We start from the raw sequence: 20,644 nt of genomic DNA, 5'->3' as shown, positions 1-20,644 counted from the left end.
TATTGTAAAAATATGCTGTCCATATTTACCCAGCCTTTTCTATGTTTATGCATAAGAAGTTCCTGTGGGCACCTAGTCCCTTATACTTTCAGAAATGAACTCTCTTCTCCCAGTTTTCATACATAACAATAGCTCTAAACAGATATTTATCGTAGCGGGGAGGATGTTTTAACCTCCACGAGGGAGCCAAACTGTGTTTTTACACACACACAAATTGATATTTTACAGGCTTTACCCTTAGAACTTGTAAAGTGGATTAGTAAAATGATGACTACAAGTAAATGATTAGTAAAATAATAAATGACTATAAATAAATATTAGTAAAATGATGACTGTGAATAAATAATAGAGTACCATTAAAGCTGAAAGCACTCAAGAAATGTTTGATGATATTGATCATGATGATGATGATGATGTTGATGACATCATTGGGCTGAAAAAGGTGATGATGGGATCTTGTTGGCAAGAGGAAATGATATAAGGGCAAATGTCTGTGGGCAAAGACATGATTCAAGTTTGTTTGTACAGAAGGATAGATGGAAAAACCCACAGGGAGCAGTACCAATCAGTATGATTTTACTCAAGAACTTTCAAACCAAATGGGAAAGATAAAATGATTTAAAATGCACTTTAAACATTATTTATAACCCACTTTGCTCCTAAAAATGTTTTAGTGGGGACACTCATAATTTTTTCCATTACCTGTACATGGCCTTAGTAAAGTGGATCCAGATATTAGCCTTGGAGCTGGAAGGCCAAACCAAAAAACAAACTTGCTGATTTTTCTCTACTCAAAGGCAATGCTTGCTGATATTGGCTCTTCATCCCCCAAATACAATGTGTTGTTTCACAAACGTGGGAGCCTATCCCTATTCTGACCATGTCCATTTTCAGAAAGTCTCTCGTGGTATTCCTGACCTTACTTAGAGAGTGACTGTCATGAAAGATTCAACTCATTAAGCAGACATAAGAGATTCTGCTTAGTTTTAAGGCAATAACCCTGTTAAATGATTCCCTCACATGGAAATCATGCTGGACCATTGTTCATCAAAGCCACATTCTTGCTTCCTTTGCTCATGGAGGATGCAGAGGACATATTCACATGTAATGAGCAGATCTAATCTTAAAAAGTGTGCTCAGGACTTCCCTGGTGGCACAGTGGTTAAGAATCTGCCTGCCAATGCAGGAGACATGGGTTCGAGCCCTAGTCTGAGAAGATCCCACATGCCGCGGAGCAACAAAGCCCATGAGCCACAACTACTAAGCCTGCGCTCTGGAGCCCGCAAGCCACAACTGCTGAAGTCCGCGCGCCTAGAGCCTGTGCTCTGCAACAAGAGAAGTCACCGCAATGAAGAGTAGCCCCCGCTCGCCGCAACTAGAGAAAGCCCGTGCGCAACAAACAAGACCCAACGCAGCCAAAAATAAATAAATTATTTTTAAAAAGTGTGCTAACAGTCTTGCATACTAACAATAAGATTTATCTCCAGGCTGGCAGCTTACAGGTAGTCTTTTATTTTTCAAGGCAAATTTGAAAATTAGCAAATTAAATCACAACGCTGTTTACAGGGTACAGGAGTACCTTGTCTGGAACATTGTTCTTTTTCCTTTTATGCATAAGAATATTTTAATAGCTAGAAAAAGACCAAAACCTGCTAGTTCTCTGCTTCTGGCAGCACACCAGCTCTTCCATCTACAGTGATCAAAGACTGGAAACACCATATGATAGAGTAAGAGATGTTTTTTAAATAGTAGGACTTTATTGAAGTTTTCTGAAGAGTAAAATTATGCAAGCCTCATAGGTGAAATTTGGGGAGTGCTGATGTCATTTTTATCTTTCAGGCTCTAAGCTACAGGATCAAAAGGGAGTAATTTCATAGAAATTCAAATCTCCCTTCCCTGGGCACACCAGTACCATGGGAGGATTTAGCTAGCCTAATGGTGAAACACTCACTATGAATGCTTTGTACTCCTCATCCAGGCCACAAAGGTCCTTGATGTTGCAAAATCTAGCCATTTGGAGGTTAAAGCCACACATTCACTCTTGCCAAGGACGTAGGTCTTCTGAGCTGTACGGGAGGCTATTGTGTTGCCAATGCTCTCTATTAAGAGGAGGTGGATGGAAACCATGAAATGAATTCATAGTACGCACACACTTTTCACATTGCATTTAGGGAACCCAAACTGTATTAACTGAATATGCTTGCTGCACAGTAAACTAGCTCGATTTCATGGTAAGAAGATTTCATTTTCCTTTAAATATAAAAAAAGTGCCCAAACTCAAGCTTATAAATATTCTTCAATGCTACTCAGAGAGTCTCCCTGGGATATTAAACAAGTAGTTAATTCCTAGTGAGAATAGGTATAAAAATTATAATACAGTAAAAAAATAGGTGTATCTACACCTCATAATTTGATGATCCCCTCTACTCGTTCTTAATGAATTTGATGCCCCCATTCACGCCTTTCCTTCGATCTTACTGCACATTATTTGTGCCCATAGACCAAAACACATGAAACATATCCTAACCTATTAATATATTTCTAACACTATCCTTACTAAAAGGGTTAACATTAATCAAACGGTTTACAGTTAGCCCATTAACTTAGGCTACCAACCAAATGAGGCTGTATATGCTCTCCTAATGGCTCACAACTTGGTCTACACACTCAACTAAGTTTCACTGATGCCCAGTTGATCTCTTTCTGCTCTCACCCCCACCTACTTCCATCCTAAAACAAAAATCTGTGGTCCATTTTCTCTTATTCTGCTACTTGATGCAGACCTTAAAATATGTGTTTTATGGCATAACTTCAGTTAAATGCTTTTTAAGTCACCTGGGACCAGTTATGCTGGTAATCCATCTCAAACCGTTTTATTCTTCTGCATTTAATACAACCATTGTCCCAGGTGGCCATTTAGTCCTATACACTCTGCCTTCTCCTACCTCATGTGATTCCCTCTACTTTTGCTCTGGATCCCATATTCACCTGCATAAAGCAGTCAATACAAGAATTATCTCCTCTTCTGCTGTAGTGACATTTTCCCTGTTTATTGGATCATTCTCCAAAGCATACCATTATGGAGATAAAGCCCATATTAAGAAAACCATGTCTTCCCTTGTATCATATACCTGCTCAGCTACCATTCAATTTCTTTGCTCCTTTACTTATCAAAACTTGGAAGAATTGTCTTTGAGTCATCACTTGCTTACTATCCACTGTCTCCTCAACCTATTCTAATCAGGCCTCTGTCTTTCACAACTTATAATATCTGCTGGGGCTGTCATAACAAAATACCACAGACTGGGTAGCTTAAACAACAGACATTTCTTCTCACTGTTCTGGAGGCTAGAAGTCCATGATCAAGTTGCTAGAAAATTTGGTTTCTGGTGAGACCTTGTTTCCTGGCTTATAAACAGCCACCTTCTTGCTGTGTCCTCATATGGCCTTTCCTCTGTGTTTGAAGAGAGAAAAAGAGAGAGAGGAGAGAGAGAGTAGGTGAGCTTTTGTGTTCCTTCTTCTTATAAGGACATCAGTTCTATTGGATTAGGGTCCCGCCCTTATTACCTCATTTAACCATAATTTCTGACATAAAGATCCAATCTCCAAATACAGTCACATTGAGGGTTGAGACTTCAACATATGAATTTTTAGGGGAACAGAATTCTGTCCAGAACACTATTTTCTGAAATAGTTCACCTGACCATCACCCACAATCTCCATTTTCACATTCCAGTGTTTGGTTCTCTGCCATTCTATTTAGTTCTGTGCTATATTCCACTTGTTCTCACCATTTAACATAGTTGACTCATAGTTGACTGCTCCGTTCTTTCTGAAGCAACTTATTATCTTGTATTTCAGTTAACAAGATATTTTATTTCTTAGATGCCACCTGTACTCCTATGTTATAATAAGTTAACTTTAATCAAAGTCACAAAATAATTACTGGCAAAATTTTTGCATCATTTTTATTCTGGATCTACATGATTTCTTAGCAGGTGTTGAATGACAACCACTTTGGAAACTTTGAGACTGTCCCAAACAGTTAAACACATATCTACCAAAATACTCAACCATTACATGCATAGGTGTTTACCCCTGAGAAAGTAAAGCACATGTTCATCCAAAGAACTGTACATGAATGTTTATAACAGGGTTATTCGTAATAATCCAAAACTGGAAACAACCAAAGTATCCAGCAATATTGAAATAGATAAACTAATGTGTCATATACATACAACAGAATGTTACTCAGCAATATAAGGGAATAAACTCTTCATATATGTAACATCCTGGATGGATCTCAAAATAATTAAGTGGAGTTAGAGAAGATACACAAAAATTATATTTTGTATGGTTCAAGTTGTTTAAAATTCTAGAAGTTCTAACTAGTCTAATTAGAAGAGGGCACACGGATGGTCTGATGAGAAGGATTACCAAAGCCATAAAGATATTTTAGAGGGTAATGAATATGTTCAATATCTTGATTATGATTGCTCCACAGGTATATGTACACACACATATACATATATATTAAAATGTGTCAAATTTTGTACATGACTTATTTATGTGTTTATTTTTAATTGAGATATAACTGACTTTCAATAGTATATTAGTTTTAGGTATACAACATAGTGATTCCATATTTTTATACATTACAAAATGCTCACTACAATAAGTCTAGTTACCTTCTGTCACCATACAAAGATATTACAATATTATTGACTACCTCTAGTGATATGATGGTTATTTCAGGAAGTTTTGCTATAAAGAGTAGCAGAGAAAAGAGAACATAGAGTCGAGGGTGGTTATTTTTCTACAAGATGGGAGTTGTTATGACATTTTTGCATAAAAGTTTTGGAATAGGTAAAATGTTATAAAATGTAGTTAGGACTGTTGCTATTCAGTAAATATTTGCAAAAAAATAAACACAAAAAAACCTTTTTTCTAGGCAGATGACTTTCAGCTCCCACTTGCCCACTCAGACAGGCCCTGAGGTACAGTGAGTAAATTACATGATGATACATGGTGACCCTGTGTCCAGATCAGGAGAATGAAAGCTGGTCTTAGGAGAAAGAACAGTTCATCAATTAAAATAAAATGAACGGTCCAACACAGTACATTGGGACTGTTAGAGAGAGATGGGTAGATTTATTTGTGGGAATCTTAAATATTTTATTCTCTATATATTTACTGATTGATTTCTATGTGCCAGGTACTATCCTAGAGCTTGGGGTGCAGAAGTGAAAACAAAAGAAACACAGAAGCAACGCTGCCTTCATAGAGCTTGCAGTCTAGTGGGGTGAAGGGCAGATGGACGAAAGTCAAAACAAAATAAATAATTATAAATGTTCTAATGTATAAGTGCTCTGGAAAGAAATAAGTTAAAGAGTGAGATAAGAAGGAAGTGTGGAAAAGAGGTAAGGATTATGGATGTTTTCTTTTGCATGTCTATTCACAGTGAAATAAGAAGCAAGATCATCAGCAGAAGATGTGCAAAAATTTGGAGTTAGGGAATAAGATATGACATAGTGACCTGGGAAGGTGGCAGAGTGAATTGTTCAGCAAAATGTGGTGGAATTGCCAGTCAGCATGGAGGAACCACTTGAGATTTGAGGTAATAAAATTGAAACAAATCCAATCAATATGACACATATTTTTCCCCAGCCATCTTCAGCTGAATAGGTACAGCCTGTGAACATGTGGAGAATGGATTAGATTTGACCTGTATTGGGGGATCATTTAAGCAATCTCCCAATCAGTCAGACCATAAACTTCAGGAATATTTAACCCCAGCTTTTTATCTGTTTTTTATATCTAATCATTCACTAAGTTATTCAACCCAAGAAGATGGCCAAAGTCAGAACTCCTTAATGATATGGAGTAGACAGAGGAAGGAGCTCATGGGGAAGGCTGGGACAAAGGAATTGAAGATGAAGGAGGAAAACCAGGAAAAGGTGTTACAAGGTGTTACAGAAACCAAAGTAGGAGGGACTAGTCAACAGTAGCAGCACAACTCTTGAAGTAAAACCTTTACCTACTCAATCCCTCTTACATCATTTTTCTCTTTTCCATTCCTATTGCTGAGGATTGATGAGATTATTCAATTGCTAGTATTTGTCTCCCAAACTATAAATGGTTCTTCAATTCATCCTTCATGGTTGTCAAAGTTCTTATCTGAATAAATCAGCTCATGTTATTTTTCCTACCCCAATACCTAAGACCTCAGGACTTGGGCAATCAAGTCCAAACTTTTTACTTCATATTCAAAGTCTTCCATGTGATGGTACCAACCAATTCTTCTGACTTCATCATCCTCCAGCATCTTCTTTCACTCTTTTACTCCCTTCACCGCTGATCACTAACATTCTTAGACAGCGCAGAGATGTTCAATCCTCCCTGACTTTGTACCTATCCTAGAATTACCCTCATCCTAGAATTACCAAGATACCCTTCTGCATATACCCAAAATCTTTTCATCCAAGAATTAGCATGAATGTTAACTCCTTGTAAAGCCTTTTCTGAGCCCACTATTTATAAATACTTTCTTTTCTTACAATGTGGACATTTTAGGTACCTATTTTCACACTTATTTTATTTCATTTTCTCCTATACAAAGTTTCAGACACACATCTGTTGAAGTTAGTGACTCTGCCTTTTTCATCCTAGTATTTTCTACCCCCAAACCTTCCAAATTTTGCATCCTTGCCATATATTTATTGAAATAGATGATTTTTGAATTCTGAATTCATTTGGGCCAAATTATGAAGAATTTACTATAGGTGTGTTTGTGTGTGTGTGCACATGTGTACATGTTGCAAAAATATATAGATCAATAACACCTTGCTGATTTTCCCTCAAAAGTACCTACAAGTTTTAAGTAATTCATCTTATCAAGATCTAGAGGGTTTCGTTTCCCAGTTGTTAAATGTAGCATTTGATACTTGATATTGAGAGCACAGATGCTAACTGAAAGTCTCCTTCTACTAAAGAGAAACTGAGGCCCAGTGAGATGTAATAATTCACTCTTGATGGTACATACTCCAGCTGTACACTCTGGAAACTTGCCAAATCACTCAATACCATCTCTGATTTGATTCAGTTATACACAGTTATACATCTGTGGCCTTTAAGAATGTCAGGGCAGGGAGGTGCTTAAGGATCATATAATAATAATGACCACATTTATGGAGTTTCCACTTGGCACTGTGTTAGGAACCTTACAAACATCATAATTAATCCTCACAATAACCTTGAGAAGTGGGTATTCTTATTCTCATTTTAATGAGAAGTTTATTCTTAATAGGATGAACTTACCTGCAACCACTGCTTTCAAATGACAGAGATACAGCTTTCTGGCTTCAAAATCCACGCTCTTACAATTTTAGAGTAATGAATTAGTTGACTCTTGGCTATTGCATGTGATGAGAAGAAAATTATACTAATTTTCAAACTGGTTCTAGAGAATTTCATCAACAATGGGTGAAAAAGAAGTTGTTAGAATGAACCTATGAAAATGATTTTTCTTTAAGTCTCACCCATTTTATCTAACCAAACTTTTAGTCTGTTTTATTATTCATTTATCCATTCATTCACTCAACAAAATTGTGTTGAATACCTACTCTGAGTCTATGACTGTTCTAGATACTCTTGGGATACATTCATGAATAAGGCACAAAAGACCCCTTCCCTCATAGTGCTTATATTTTAGCAAGGGTGGGACAGAAATAAACAATAATCTTAATGAACTAACTACATAGTACATTAGAAGATGATAAGCGTTGTAGACATGTTTCAAAAATTAGAAAAGTAGATACAAATTTTGAAATGGGGGAGTGTATAGTTTGCACATTTAAACAGTAAGCTCATTGGAAGAGCACGCCCAGCAGAGGAAAGAGCCAGTGCAAAGTTGTGACTGCATATTGGAGGAATAGTAAGACCAGTGCCCTGGGAGAGAGGGAGCGAGGGGGTGGGCTTTAAGAGGAGAGATCTGAGAGAGGTTGAGAGAGAGGACAGAGATCTCTGTGGCATACGAACCCAGGCTGTATTCTTCTGTTCCTATCTTATCTGAGTCTCTCATCCTTTGCTTTTGCTTCTGCCCTTTCACAAGTTTGGTCAGGAAATCAATTGTGACATATAGCAGTTTTATTTACTTATCAGTGGAAACCTCATTTTTGTAGCTGTTGATTATTATAGTGAAGTTTAACTAATATGGAGAATCTGCCCCTCTGTGGTATCAAGACAGGAGCATAAAAGATAAGAGTAGATAGCTGAGTACAGAAGAGAATTTGGAGTCTCTTACTCCTGGGCTCTGTCCAGACCTTGTCTTCTTTTTGGGTTGATGTTAACCCTTAGTGGTAGATATTCTCTAGCAAAACTCATGGGTCTTTGCTGCAGGAGCCAATAAAAAGATCTGATCCTAGAAGAGATTTCATTTTCTAAAATTTCTCACAGTTTTTTCTCTCTCTTCTAACCTGAACATCAGTCAAATACTTGATAACTGAGTAATTTACAATAAAATCTTGAAACTTGAGTTTTTAAATTCTGTTTCTGAGCTCTTAAACCCTTCGATTTGAAGAAAATAAGAAAGCTGTTGCTCTGCCCTTGAATTTTCGCTCCAATTAAGCACTGCTTTCTTGAAGGGTGAGCATCTCCGCTAGATGTTAGAATTTATTTTTATTTTTAAAATGTTTTGCCTTTAACAAAGAGCATGATGATTTCTCCCTCATGAATAACTGATCATCAGAGAAAGTTTCAAAAGACGTTGCACTGATTAGCATCTCTGAGTAAAACACAGATTTGAAATCCTGGCTAGGCTTTCCCCCTGATTATCTCTGGGAGAAAGAAAACACAACATACCCAGAGGAGAGATTTTAAGTTTATTTTCTCTTTTTTGTACTTATAATAAAGACTTTTCTTCCCAAACTAATCAGCAACCCATTGGCTGGAACCCAAGCCTGGCTCATAGGAAATTCAAGTCAGAAATAGACAGCGGGAAGCTGTCTTTTTGTGCAATATCTCAAGAAAAGTAAAACAAATTTGATCATTATGAAGCCTGAGTCACCTCATCACTACGAAGCACCCCCTTTCTTGCCATTGTATGAATGGTGAGAACCTTAACATTGACAGCCTGCCTTGTCCTAATGAGATTAGCATCAGTCACCCTGGATACCTGCTTAGAGGACTTGAACAATCATATATATATATATATATATATATATATATATATATATATATATATATATATATTCTTGAAATAGAACAGGAAAGCATTCACTTGTAGCTCACATTTACTGGGTGGCAAATTCCATGCAAGATGTTTTGGGCCAAATGTTGAAGCCTGGGAGCAGAGAGAAGAGCTGCTCAGGGTATGACCAGACTTAGAGCTGAATGAATTTTCCCTGGAAATCAAAGCCTTCAAAATATTGCACTTATTTATGCTGACAAAATATTCAAAGAGCCAGCATGAACATTTGTTCTAAGAGGGGAAAAAAATAAAACTTAATAAAATCCATTTCATCTATCTGATTAAGCTAAAATGCTAGTTGAAGTTGATTGTTTTATTTGGCACCTAAGTATGTGAATTTTTTTTTCTTTGCAAATTAGTAGCAGTGGCAGGACCATGCAGAACATCTGGCAACTGAGGATTTTAGCACTAACTTTATTCTACTGGATTAAGTGGTGACTGGGCCAGAAAGGAAGAACGTGCGTGAGGGGGCAGGGGTGCTAAGTAGTATCCCAGATACCAGCAGAGTAATTAAGTTTTGGCTAACAATATTTAAATGAAGGGATTCCAAGGCGGACATCTTAAATAAATAGGGAGATGTTCCCAATGTTCCCAGAGTTTAGCGGTAGTCTCACAGTCTTTTTTCTTTTATCTCTTTATATATGACTTTCTACATCTTCCCAAAGGGATGGACTTGGCTTCTTTATCTGGATTACTAAAACCTGTGGAGGAATGGCAGTGGTTTCAGGGTCTTGCTGAACAAGCAGTCAGCACAAACGCTTGATGAATTCATGATAAATGACAGCCACGGTTGATGGGTCAGTGATTGGTAAAACGATGAAGAGTTGAACTTCATCCTCAAAAACAGCTGCAGCATAGTGGAAAGAATATTGGATCAGAAGCCAGGAAGCTTAGTGCAACTTAGTGCAGCTGTGGCTACTTCCTAGTTATCTGACACCTCTAAGTCACTTACTTTCTCTGGGTCATAGCATAGTGGACTTAATGATGTTTTGAAAGTTCCTTTAGTGAGCAGGATTTCATTACGAATGAGAAAAAGCTAAACTAAATAGTGCTAAATGAGAACTGTGAATATCATTTCTACCTCGGTCCCCATTAAGATCCTTTCTCACTTCATGTTTGTGGGTGTCTGTCCCCTGACTCCTTGTTGACTGACTGCTCCACATCAAGACTTCACACTGATGATACTGATGGAGAGAGTAAAGTCTGGGATGTTGAGAACAGTAACAGGTGGACAGGAGATATACTTGGAGACAGAAGGACCTGATTTTAAGATCCCTCAAATCATTCAACTTGGGCTTCCATCGTGGCACAGTGGTTAAGAATCTGCCTGCCAATGCAGGGGACACGGGTTTGAACCCTGGCCCAGGAAGATCCCACATGCCATGGGGCAACGAAGCCCGTGCGCCACAACTACTGAGCCTGCGCTCTAGGGCCCGTGCACTGCAACTACTGAGCCCACGTGCCACAGCTACTGCAGCCCGAGCACCTAGAGCCCGTGCTCCGCAACAAGAGAAGCCACTGCAATGAGAAGCCCGTGCACCATAATGATGAGTAGCCCCTGCTCACTGCAACTAGAGAAAAGCCCGCGCAGCAACGAAGACCCAAGGCAACTAAAAGTAAATAAACACATAAATAAATTTTTTTTTTAATCATTCAGCTCTCCACACGTCCATGGTGCCAACTTTTGCCTTGCTTCAGCCCCCAATTTTCATGTGGTATGATGAAATGAGCACTGTAACTACTCCAGTAAGACTTTTCAGCAATTCCCAACTGTTGTTAGAATAACAGTCATATCCTTAGTATAATGGGACTGGTTTACATTTCCCCAGGCTCCCCCTCTGCGTTCCAGCCATTCCAGACATAATGAAATGAATTGCCTTGCACTGCACCCACACACACACATCTCTTTCAACTCCATGAATCTCTCCCTGCCTCTCTTTCGACTCCATGACGTTATTCTTTTATCATCTCAGACAAGAAAAGGTGAAGCAAGAATAAATGTTAACTCACAGTCAGGTCCCACTTTTGCTTACAGTCATTCCAGGCAGTCGTATCTGATCCCTGTCCCACCAACAACCCTCCCCTTAGCTCTTCTCTCGTGTTCATTGAACTTAACCACCATTTCCCTTGCTCTCTTGCTCACTCTGGCCTAGCGCCTGGCACAGCGCCTGCTAAATGAACTCATTCATTCACCGTATTTGTTCAACCGAATGGACCGGGAAACAGGAAACCATGGTGCTTCTATCACCCTGATATTATAACTTGGATTAACTTAACCTTTTTAGCCTCAATATCATAATCTATAAAACAGAAATTTCATTATATGATCTTTTTCATATGATGCTTCAGTTTCTAGAAATAGTTTTCCCCAAATAAAATAGCACCCATAGAAAGGAATTCAAACATTTCCTCAATAACAATATCTAGAAATTACAGGCTGAAAATCAGATTGGGTAGAGCATTAACACAGAAAATAAAAAGTTTATATGTTGATATCATAAGAAACAATCATATGATTTTGATTCCTGAAATTTGAGAGATGCCCATGTCATAATAATGATGAAATTCTCATTTTCATGATGACTCTATTCACAATTCATGATCTCACTATATGACTCAGTTGATCCTCACACAACATACAACTTATTATATGCTTGAATTAACTGCAGGAGGGCTCTCTTTTTCTCAGTTTGAGAGTGGATTTGGCAAATATCCTCCTCCGATGACTTTTGAGTTGAGCTGGTGGGAAGACAAATGAGAGGAAGAAAAATAGACATATTTATTGTTAAAAGAGAATAAATCTCTCCCAGATAGAGATGCTGTTAATATTCTGAACCACGTGGTGAAACAAAGGTATGTTTCCTGTACAGGTTAAGAAGCTGTGGGGTAATAAACAAGACATTCTGTGGCTTCATTTTTCCAGCTGTTAGTGGAGATACTTGACATTTACCAACATGCATGCGGCTGTTTGACAGAAAATGGAATTATTACATCTTTCCAGCAACTGTTCACTAGGCATATCTCACTCCTCACTGCTGCCAGAAGTCTCCTTGAGCCTCGAGTGGAATTTCCTGCAGAGGAAATTTCAAGTGCACTGAAAATAAAGGGTAGGGGGACATTTAAAGCAATGGCAAGAAATAGCTCTTAAAGGCAGCAATTTTCTGGGCTATGTCTTACGCTTTTGATGAGAAAGAAAAATAAAGATCAGTGTGTATTCTGACACCTCAGTCATCTCTTCTAGCCCAAGTCTCAGAAAAGGAATCATCTTTAGCAAATAAAAGATGGTATTGTGTCACTGTCCTTCCTCTTTGCCAAGTTCCTGCATTCTCCTCATTGGTAGAAAGGTTAGAAATGTATCACTTTGTTGGAAGAAGCATGAAAATGAGTGGGAGCTTATTTAGTAATCAACTGTCCCCTCTTTCTTTTCTTTGCTGTAATCTGGAAACTCCAGAGCAATGCCATTGCTAAGCAACAGATCAGACATTTCTTTTCAAGGTGCAGGTGAATAATAAGGTATCGTGCCTGCTCAATCAGAGTCCACATGGATGCATCAGCCCTCTGCTCATCAGGGTGTTGGGTGGAGGCAAATCTTGCCTTGCACTCTGCACCCTTCACTGAGATGTGCACCAGTCTGGACACAGGAGGCAAAGGTTCTGAACCCAGAGGTGTCATGAAGAACAGGAGCTTGTCTGAGCCAGTTCACGTCACTAGACCTAGTTTCCCAATGTGTAAAAGAAGGTAATTGGACTATAGATTAATCTGAAGAAGAGATTTCTGTGCAATCTCTGAGTCAGTGGATTTTGGAGATTAACCAGGTGTCTTTATTATTAAGCAATCTACCACTGATTTTGATACAAATCCAAGACTAGATCAATAAGAGTGAACAGTTTCTAAGAATCCTTTCTCTCAGGACTTCCCTGGTGGTGCAGTGGATAAGACTCTACACTCCCAATGCAGGAGGCCCGGGTTCAATCCCTGGTCAGGGAACTAGATCCCATATGCATGCCGCAACTAAGAGTTTGTATGCCATAACTAAGGAACCCGCCTGCTGCAACTAACACCTTGTGCAACCAAATAAATAAATATTTAAAAAGAAGAAAATAAAAAAGAATCTCTCTTGATGTTCTGAGTTTATAAATCTGGATTAAATGTGTTCAAAATTGTTCAGCAGACAAAAATCTAATAGACAATTCCTTAGGAAAATCTTATGGTCACTGAGCCAGGAAAGCATCGTGTATTTCATAAGCTTTGTTTATTTAACTTACTAACCATTAGAAGCAACAATGTCATTTGACCCTGAAGTTACTTTGATTCCTCTTTTGTCTCCCATGTACAATTAATACTTATAATAATAATGGTAGTTAAGACTCACATAGCACATATTTTGTGCTAGGAATTCTTCTAAGTCCTTTATATTTGTCAACTAGTTTAATCTTTACAACACTATACTTTTGGTGTAATTATTAACCTCATTTTACTGATGAGGAAAATGAAGCTCGGAGGGCTTAAATAATTTACTCAAGGTCCTGCCGCTAGTACTAGACTAAGCTAGAATTTGAACCCAGGAAGTCAACTCCAATATTTATACTTAGCACCATGCCGTTCTGAACCTAGTTTATTGGTGCAGCTTTGCTATTTCCATAATTTATGGTACTATCTTGATTTATTCTTATCTTTTAATTCCTACTAGCAAATTCCTAATTTATGTTGATGCCAATTCACCATAAATAACTTCAAAGATTTACCAAGCATCTTGAAATGTGAGCAGTATCATGCTACAACATGTAATAATAAAGATCTCTGCTTTCCAGGAATTATACAGTCTTTTTGATAAACTTCCAGGTTTTCTTATTTCTGGTCTGTCTAAAGTAATTTTCTACAGGTAGTTTTGACCACAGCTCTTTTCACTTTATGAGCACAAATTTTCTACCAACTTAATGCTTCGGGTTACACTTTAAGTGTCAATAATTAAAAACACTTTATCCCCTAGTTTCATGGTATCTAAAGGTACTCATTACTCAGTTTCTTTACTGAACTTTCATGCAAAGTAGTCAAAATATTACAGAGAAATGTTACCCATATTTAAATGTTCTAAATCAAACTTTTCCATCTTTGAAATCCTATTTAGAATTCGTATTTGCTAGGAAATCCTAAATCAAATTAAGGAAAATTGATTTTCAAAACATTTTTAACTCCCAAAAGGATATTTTGCAAGTGTGATTGTAGATGTGTTTGAATACATCTGTGGAACAGTTTCACACATAGGTAATATTCAGAATTTATATAATAAAGCTACATTTAATTCTGGTCTTAGCTAGTTGAATTTCATATCATAAAATCAATCATGTGTCAAAGTTTAATTCTCAAAATATTAAAAATGTAATTCTTATGTAAATAAATAGTGATCATTTGTCAACATTTTAATTTAATTCATTAATGAGGAAACCAGTGATTGGAAAAAAACTGATTCAAAAAATATATGAAAGAAATGAGATTTTATATAATCAGTGACATAAAGTAGAACGCTGACCTAAGATGTTTACATTAGATTTAAAATAAACATTCATATCTTACATTGCAATAAAATCATGGGCTTTAAGTTATCTTTTCTAGTTACAAAAAATAAAATCACCTTGTTTTACCATTATTCTAAAAGTTAACCTCAAGCTTTTATGGAGTTATAAAATATTTGGGCCATAATCGATGGTAAATATTATGTTAAACATAGAATCCCCAAGAGAGTCAGTTAGCCCTTAGATAAAATGTTGGACAGTGCTCTAGTATGATATTAAACTTTTACACAGTCAATGTTTTGCTTTATTCCCAAATTTAGGATCATTTGATTACATGTTTATCCCATAGAATTCACCATGCTTTCAGAAATTTGTCTCATTTTGGTGGATAACAGTTATTTTTAGTGTTAAGTTTAGCAAGCATGGGATAGAGCTTTCTTGCAGGAAAAGTTACTGTAGGTCAAGAGAGATTGTATCAGTACAGGTGAGACTAAAGTCCACATGACCATGAAGAAAGAAACAGTAATAGAGCAGATAAGTGGTGACAAATGCTTAAACAAGGAAAGACAGTGACTGGTACATAGGAGTCGTTACATAAATTTTAAATGGAATAAATATGTCGAAGTACAACTTTAAAGAAAACAACTGATTCTAACAGCTACCCTTTGGCAAAAATAAGTGAATAAAATGTAGATTAGCTAGGCAGTTCTTTTAAAAGTATTCTGAGGGCTTCCCTGGTGGTGCAGTGGTTAAGAATCTGCCTGCCAATGCAGGCAACACGGGTTTGAGCCCTGGTCGGGGAAGATCCCACATGTCGCGGAGCAACTAAGACCGTGCGCCACAACTACTGAGCCTGCGCTCTAGAGCCCGCGAGTCACAACTACTGAAGCCCAGATGACCATGCTCCACAACAAAAGAAGCCCACGCACCACAACGAAGAGTAGCTCCAGCTCTCCGCAACTAGAGAAAGCCCACGTGCAGCAGCAAAGACCCAACGCAGCCAAAAATAAATAAGCAAATAAAGTATTCTGAGATTTGAGACTATTTTTTCTCACCTGTTTTATTATCTGTTGTTGCTACATCCACTACTTGGTTAATGGCCTCAGATAGAAATTCACCGATATTTTCTTTTCTATTTGTTTTTTGTGATTGTACTTGTTCCCTTTGCCTGGAACGTCCTTCCCTCAGGCGTCCCCATGGCTCACTCACTTCCTGCAGGTGTCAGCGCCTGTGACATCTCCCCCGCCAGATGCTTTCCCTGACCACCTTCTCTGAAATAGCCATCTCACTCTTGGTACTTCTTATCCTGGTTTGCTTCTCTTCAGAGCTGCAGATATATAACATCAATATTTATTTATTTTAAAAATAAACTTTAGAGTATTTTAGGTCCACAGCAAAATTGAGTAGAAAGTAAAGAGAGGTCCCATAAACCTCCTGCTTCACACCTTATAGCCTTTCCCACTACCAACATCCCACACCAGAGTAGTGCAATTATAAAAATCAGTGAACCTACACTGGCTTGTCATCATTACCCAAAGTCCGTAATTTACATTAGGGTTCACTCTTGGTGTTGTACACTCTACGGGTTTTGACAAATGTATAATAACATGTATCCAGGGGCTTCCCTGGTGGCGCAGTGGTTGAGAGTCCGCCTGCCGATGCAGGGGACACGGGTTCGTGCCCCGATCCGGGAAGATCCCACATGCCGTGGAGCGGCTGGGCCCATGAGCCATGGCCACTGAGCCTGTGCGTCTGGAGCCTGTGCTCCCCAACTGGAGAGACCACAACAGCGAGAGGCCCGCGTACCACAAAAAAAAAAAAAACAAACAAACAAACAAAAAAAAAAAAACATGTATCCACCATTACAGCATCACACAGAAAGTTTCGCTGCTCTACATATCTAACTACATTCTGCCTGCTCATCCCTCCCCTCCCCCAAATCCCTGATTACCATCAAGGGAGTGAAAAGAAGTTTCTAGAATCCTTATATGACTTTCTCAGAGAATGGTAAAATCTTTAGAGTATAGGAACTATGTATTGCAGACAAGACTTTTAACCTCTAAGCACCTGATAAAAATATGCCTGTCATAGTAGAATTACAAGACTTGCTGATGGATCAATTGATTGATTGACTTTGGGAAATGGAAAAAAGAAAAGAGGCTAGCACACAGAGGTCAGAAGCAGCATGGAAAAGGGCAGGTGATTTCTTAACAGTACTCATTGTTTATTTTCTTATTTTAAAGGGTTTTGTTTTCTCACCCAACCCATTGTTGCTTTTGAATGGAATGAGATTAATTCCATATGATGACTGATAGGCTGTGTGTTCCAAGGATTCTTATTAGAATTTGCTCTAATGTCAGGAAATAACTTAGAAGCCTGACCTGTGCACACCTACAGAGTTAAGCATGTCTGAGTTGCTTCTGCTAATGTTTCCAGGAAGCTATCATGCCAGGTATGTGACTTGTTGCCTGGAAACCTCAGAACCCAAACTTTAACTGCACTGGAGGCACTTTTCTCATGGGGCTCCATGGGTATTTTGCGAACTCATCTCAGAACTCTGTGACCTGGTATCCATAGTCAAAGCAAAGTGGAAGATAGGGACAATTTTCCAGAAAATTTACGAAATGATCCTATGGCTCTAATTACTCCAAATTATTGAACTTTCTAAAAAATACCTTTAGTGGAGTATAGCTGATTTACAATGTTGTGTTAGTTTCAGGTGTACAGCAAAGTGGTTCAGTTATACATATACATATATCCACTCTTTTTTAGATTCTTTTCCCATGTAGGTCATTACAGAGTATTGAGTAGAGTTCCCTGTGCTATACAGTAGGTCCTTATTAGTTATCTATTTTATATATAGTAGTGTGTATGTGTCAATCCCATTCTCCCAATTTGTCCCTCCCCCCCTTACTATTTGGTTACCATAAATTTGTTTTCTATAACTGTAACCGTGTTTTGTAGGTAAGTACATTTGAAACAGAAACCCTCAGATTTTGCCTTTTATCATCAGCAAAAGTATGATTATTTAATAAGTATGAAGAACCAGTTCTTCTCCTGGCTGAACTAGAGTACTAATTGTAAGTTCTGGTTCAGAGACAGTAGTGAATTGTAGGAATTAGAAACTTGCCTCTTTCCATGGCCAGGGTCCCTTACCCCTCAACTGTGGGCTCAGAATACTTATAGCTAACAATTCTACAGATTTTACATGAGCAGGGAGTATGTTAAGGACTTCATATAGAATAATTCATTTAATCATCACAAGGATCATAAACGATAGGTGCTATTATTTCATTGCACAAGTGAGGAAACTGAAATACAGAGATGGAGTAACTTTAAGAAATGTCACAAGGTCATTAAGCTAGGATTTGAGGACGGGTTGTTTGGCTCTAGATTTTGTTTCCTTGAGGCTCAGGAGCCAATTCTGACCTCAACAAGGGTTTAAGAAATTCTAAGCTAACACATCAGTGGCTTCAATGAATTTATTTGTTGCTTGACAAGCTGTAACCTTACAGCCTAACTCTGACAGTTGGATTTCTGCATTGGATTTCTATGAGGCCAAATCCGTATCTCCTAGGAACATTCTATTTTCTAGATTCTGGCTTTTCCTAATCAGAAGGATAAACTTCTGCCCAGCAACTTCACAAATGAGAAAAGAAACAGCATTTTGGAGATGGGCACAACATTGGAAATCAACTATACTTCAATAATAGTAATAATAAAACAGCAGTTTTGATGATTGGTTTACTCATTTACCCATTTACTTATTCATCAACTATTATTTGCCAGCAATGCACTTTGTAAGAGATTGGGGAAGGAATTCCAGGCAAAATGAACACCCCAAGAAATAGAAGGGAGATTAACAAATATCTATTCGGGGCTCACTATGTGCTGAGCATTGTTTTTGGTGATGAGAATACAATAGGGACCAAAGCAAAGTTCCTGCTCTCATGGAACTTACACTGCAGCAGGGAAGACAGATACAGACAAATATATGTCATATAACATAACAATATACTGTGTTAAAGTTTGAAGTGTTAGAAGCAAAATAAAGACGGTAAAGACAAAAACAATAAAATAAAGGGTAATTTTTTTTTAATAGAAGGTCGGGAAGGTCTTCTTGACAAGAGAGCATTTGAACCAAAACTGAAAGGAGATAGAATAGGCAATGCAAGTGGATAAAGGGCCATCATTGTGGGAACGGGAGGAATAATTACACACACCCTGTGGCAAAAACATGCAACAAGGAAGCTAACGTGGCTGAAGAGAGTGAGTGAGTGGGAGAGTGATGGAAGGTGAAGTTCGAAAGGTGCCAGGGGCCTGGGTTCTGTAGGAATTTGTAAGACAGGGAAGAACCCAGGTGAGGTTGTAGTAAGAATACAGACAGATTATTGACTTACTGATGTCATTTATTCAAGTAATGTATTCCATAAATTAGCTCATTTCCACATTATCAAAATCTCACTCACTCTTGTAGAATCATAGAATATTAAAGCTGAAAAGGATATTCACATTATTCATTATAGTCATAAATCTTATACTTGGTTCTCTCAGAAAATGACAAAAACAAACAAAAAACCCAGCAGCAACAGTAACAAATTAACTGCTTAGTGAATGTGTACATGTTAATCATTGTGCAAAAGACTTTATGTACATTGCTTTCACTTCAGTCTCAGAAAGAAATGGTAAAACAAATCTCACAGAAGCAAAGTAGCATTACTGCAAGGGGACCATCCAGCTTTGCTTGAATAATGCCAAGGAGGGGAACTCATCAAGTCAGGACAGGGAGGAAATGAGAATGTGCTTTGTGATACAGGCCTGTAAGCCTTCACCTGTCCCTCTCCATTTCCCCTTTTTTCTTATTTGGTGAGCATTTTTTCTGTGTGTGTGTGTGTGTGTGTGTGTTCTTCCCTAACTAGATAGACAAGGCCATTAGGGTAGCTTGAACAGGAAAGGCAAATGTGTCACAATGAAGTTAGGGAGACTGAAGACATCTTAGCCTCACAGGGCCAATTTAAAATTTTCCAAGGTCAAGTGTAAATTGCTTAGTCTCATATATTCAGGTACCTCAGGACATGCATTGTTTAATCCGAGGCAAACTCACATTAACCAAGGTCACAGATCCTGAGGTACAAAATCAGGAAATACATTATTAATGTGCATTGAAAATTGAGAATACTAAGGGACTGGAAATTTGAGTTCTTCTTCCAATGCATTATTTCTGTAGACACACAACATGAGAAGCCAGAATATAATGAGAAGATCTCATGGAATCAGAACAAAATAGTTAGATAATTTAATTTTTACTGATATCCATCTAAGATTCTTGATATCAATAATTCAGGTAGGTTGAGTCCTTAGACCTACCTGTCCACCAGAAAGGGCTCAGATGAGCACTGCCAATAGTTGCCCAAGTATTTCTCCATTTTCTCTGGTTTTAGGGTTGAAGTCATTTTTTTCTCAGTGTAGTGCAACAGTAACAGGGGTCCCATATGGCCCGTTTCTTACATGGCAACACTTTAAAGAAACCACAGTCTAGCAAGCGTAATTAAAAAACAATTCTAGCTTTTACTTGTAGTGCTCCATGAGCATTAATGAGAATCCAATTCTTAACCCACAGCAGGAATCCACAAAAAGAATTCCCTTTCTTCTCCTCTTCAATTGTCTCACAAACTGCAGGTGCCTTGAACCTCCCATTCGCTCCTTACTTTCAGCTCTCTTCCGCAACTACCCCCAAAACATCCTGCCCACGTGGGATCTTTGCTTTCCCCCTTCCATGACATCCTGCAGCAACTGCCTCCTGAGAGGGGCTGTTTACATTTATAGTCGTAACCCCCAGCTGTGCCAACTTGCTTCTAGAGGGTGGAGTCACCAGCGACTTTCC

This window comes from Mesoplodon mirus (genome assembly GCF_964341445.2).
Source record: "Mesoplodon mirus genome assembly, chromosome: 20".
NCBI lineage: Eukaryota > Metazoa > Chordata > Mammalia > Artiodactyla > Ziphiidae > Mesoplodon > Mesoplodon mirus.
Note: the sequence above shows the minus strand (reverse complement) of the source record.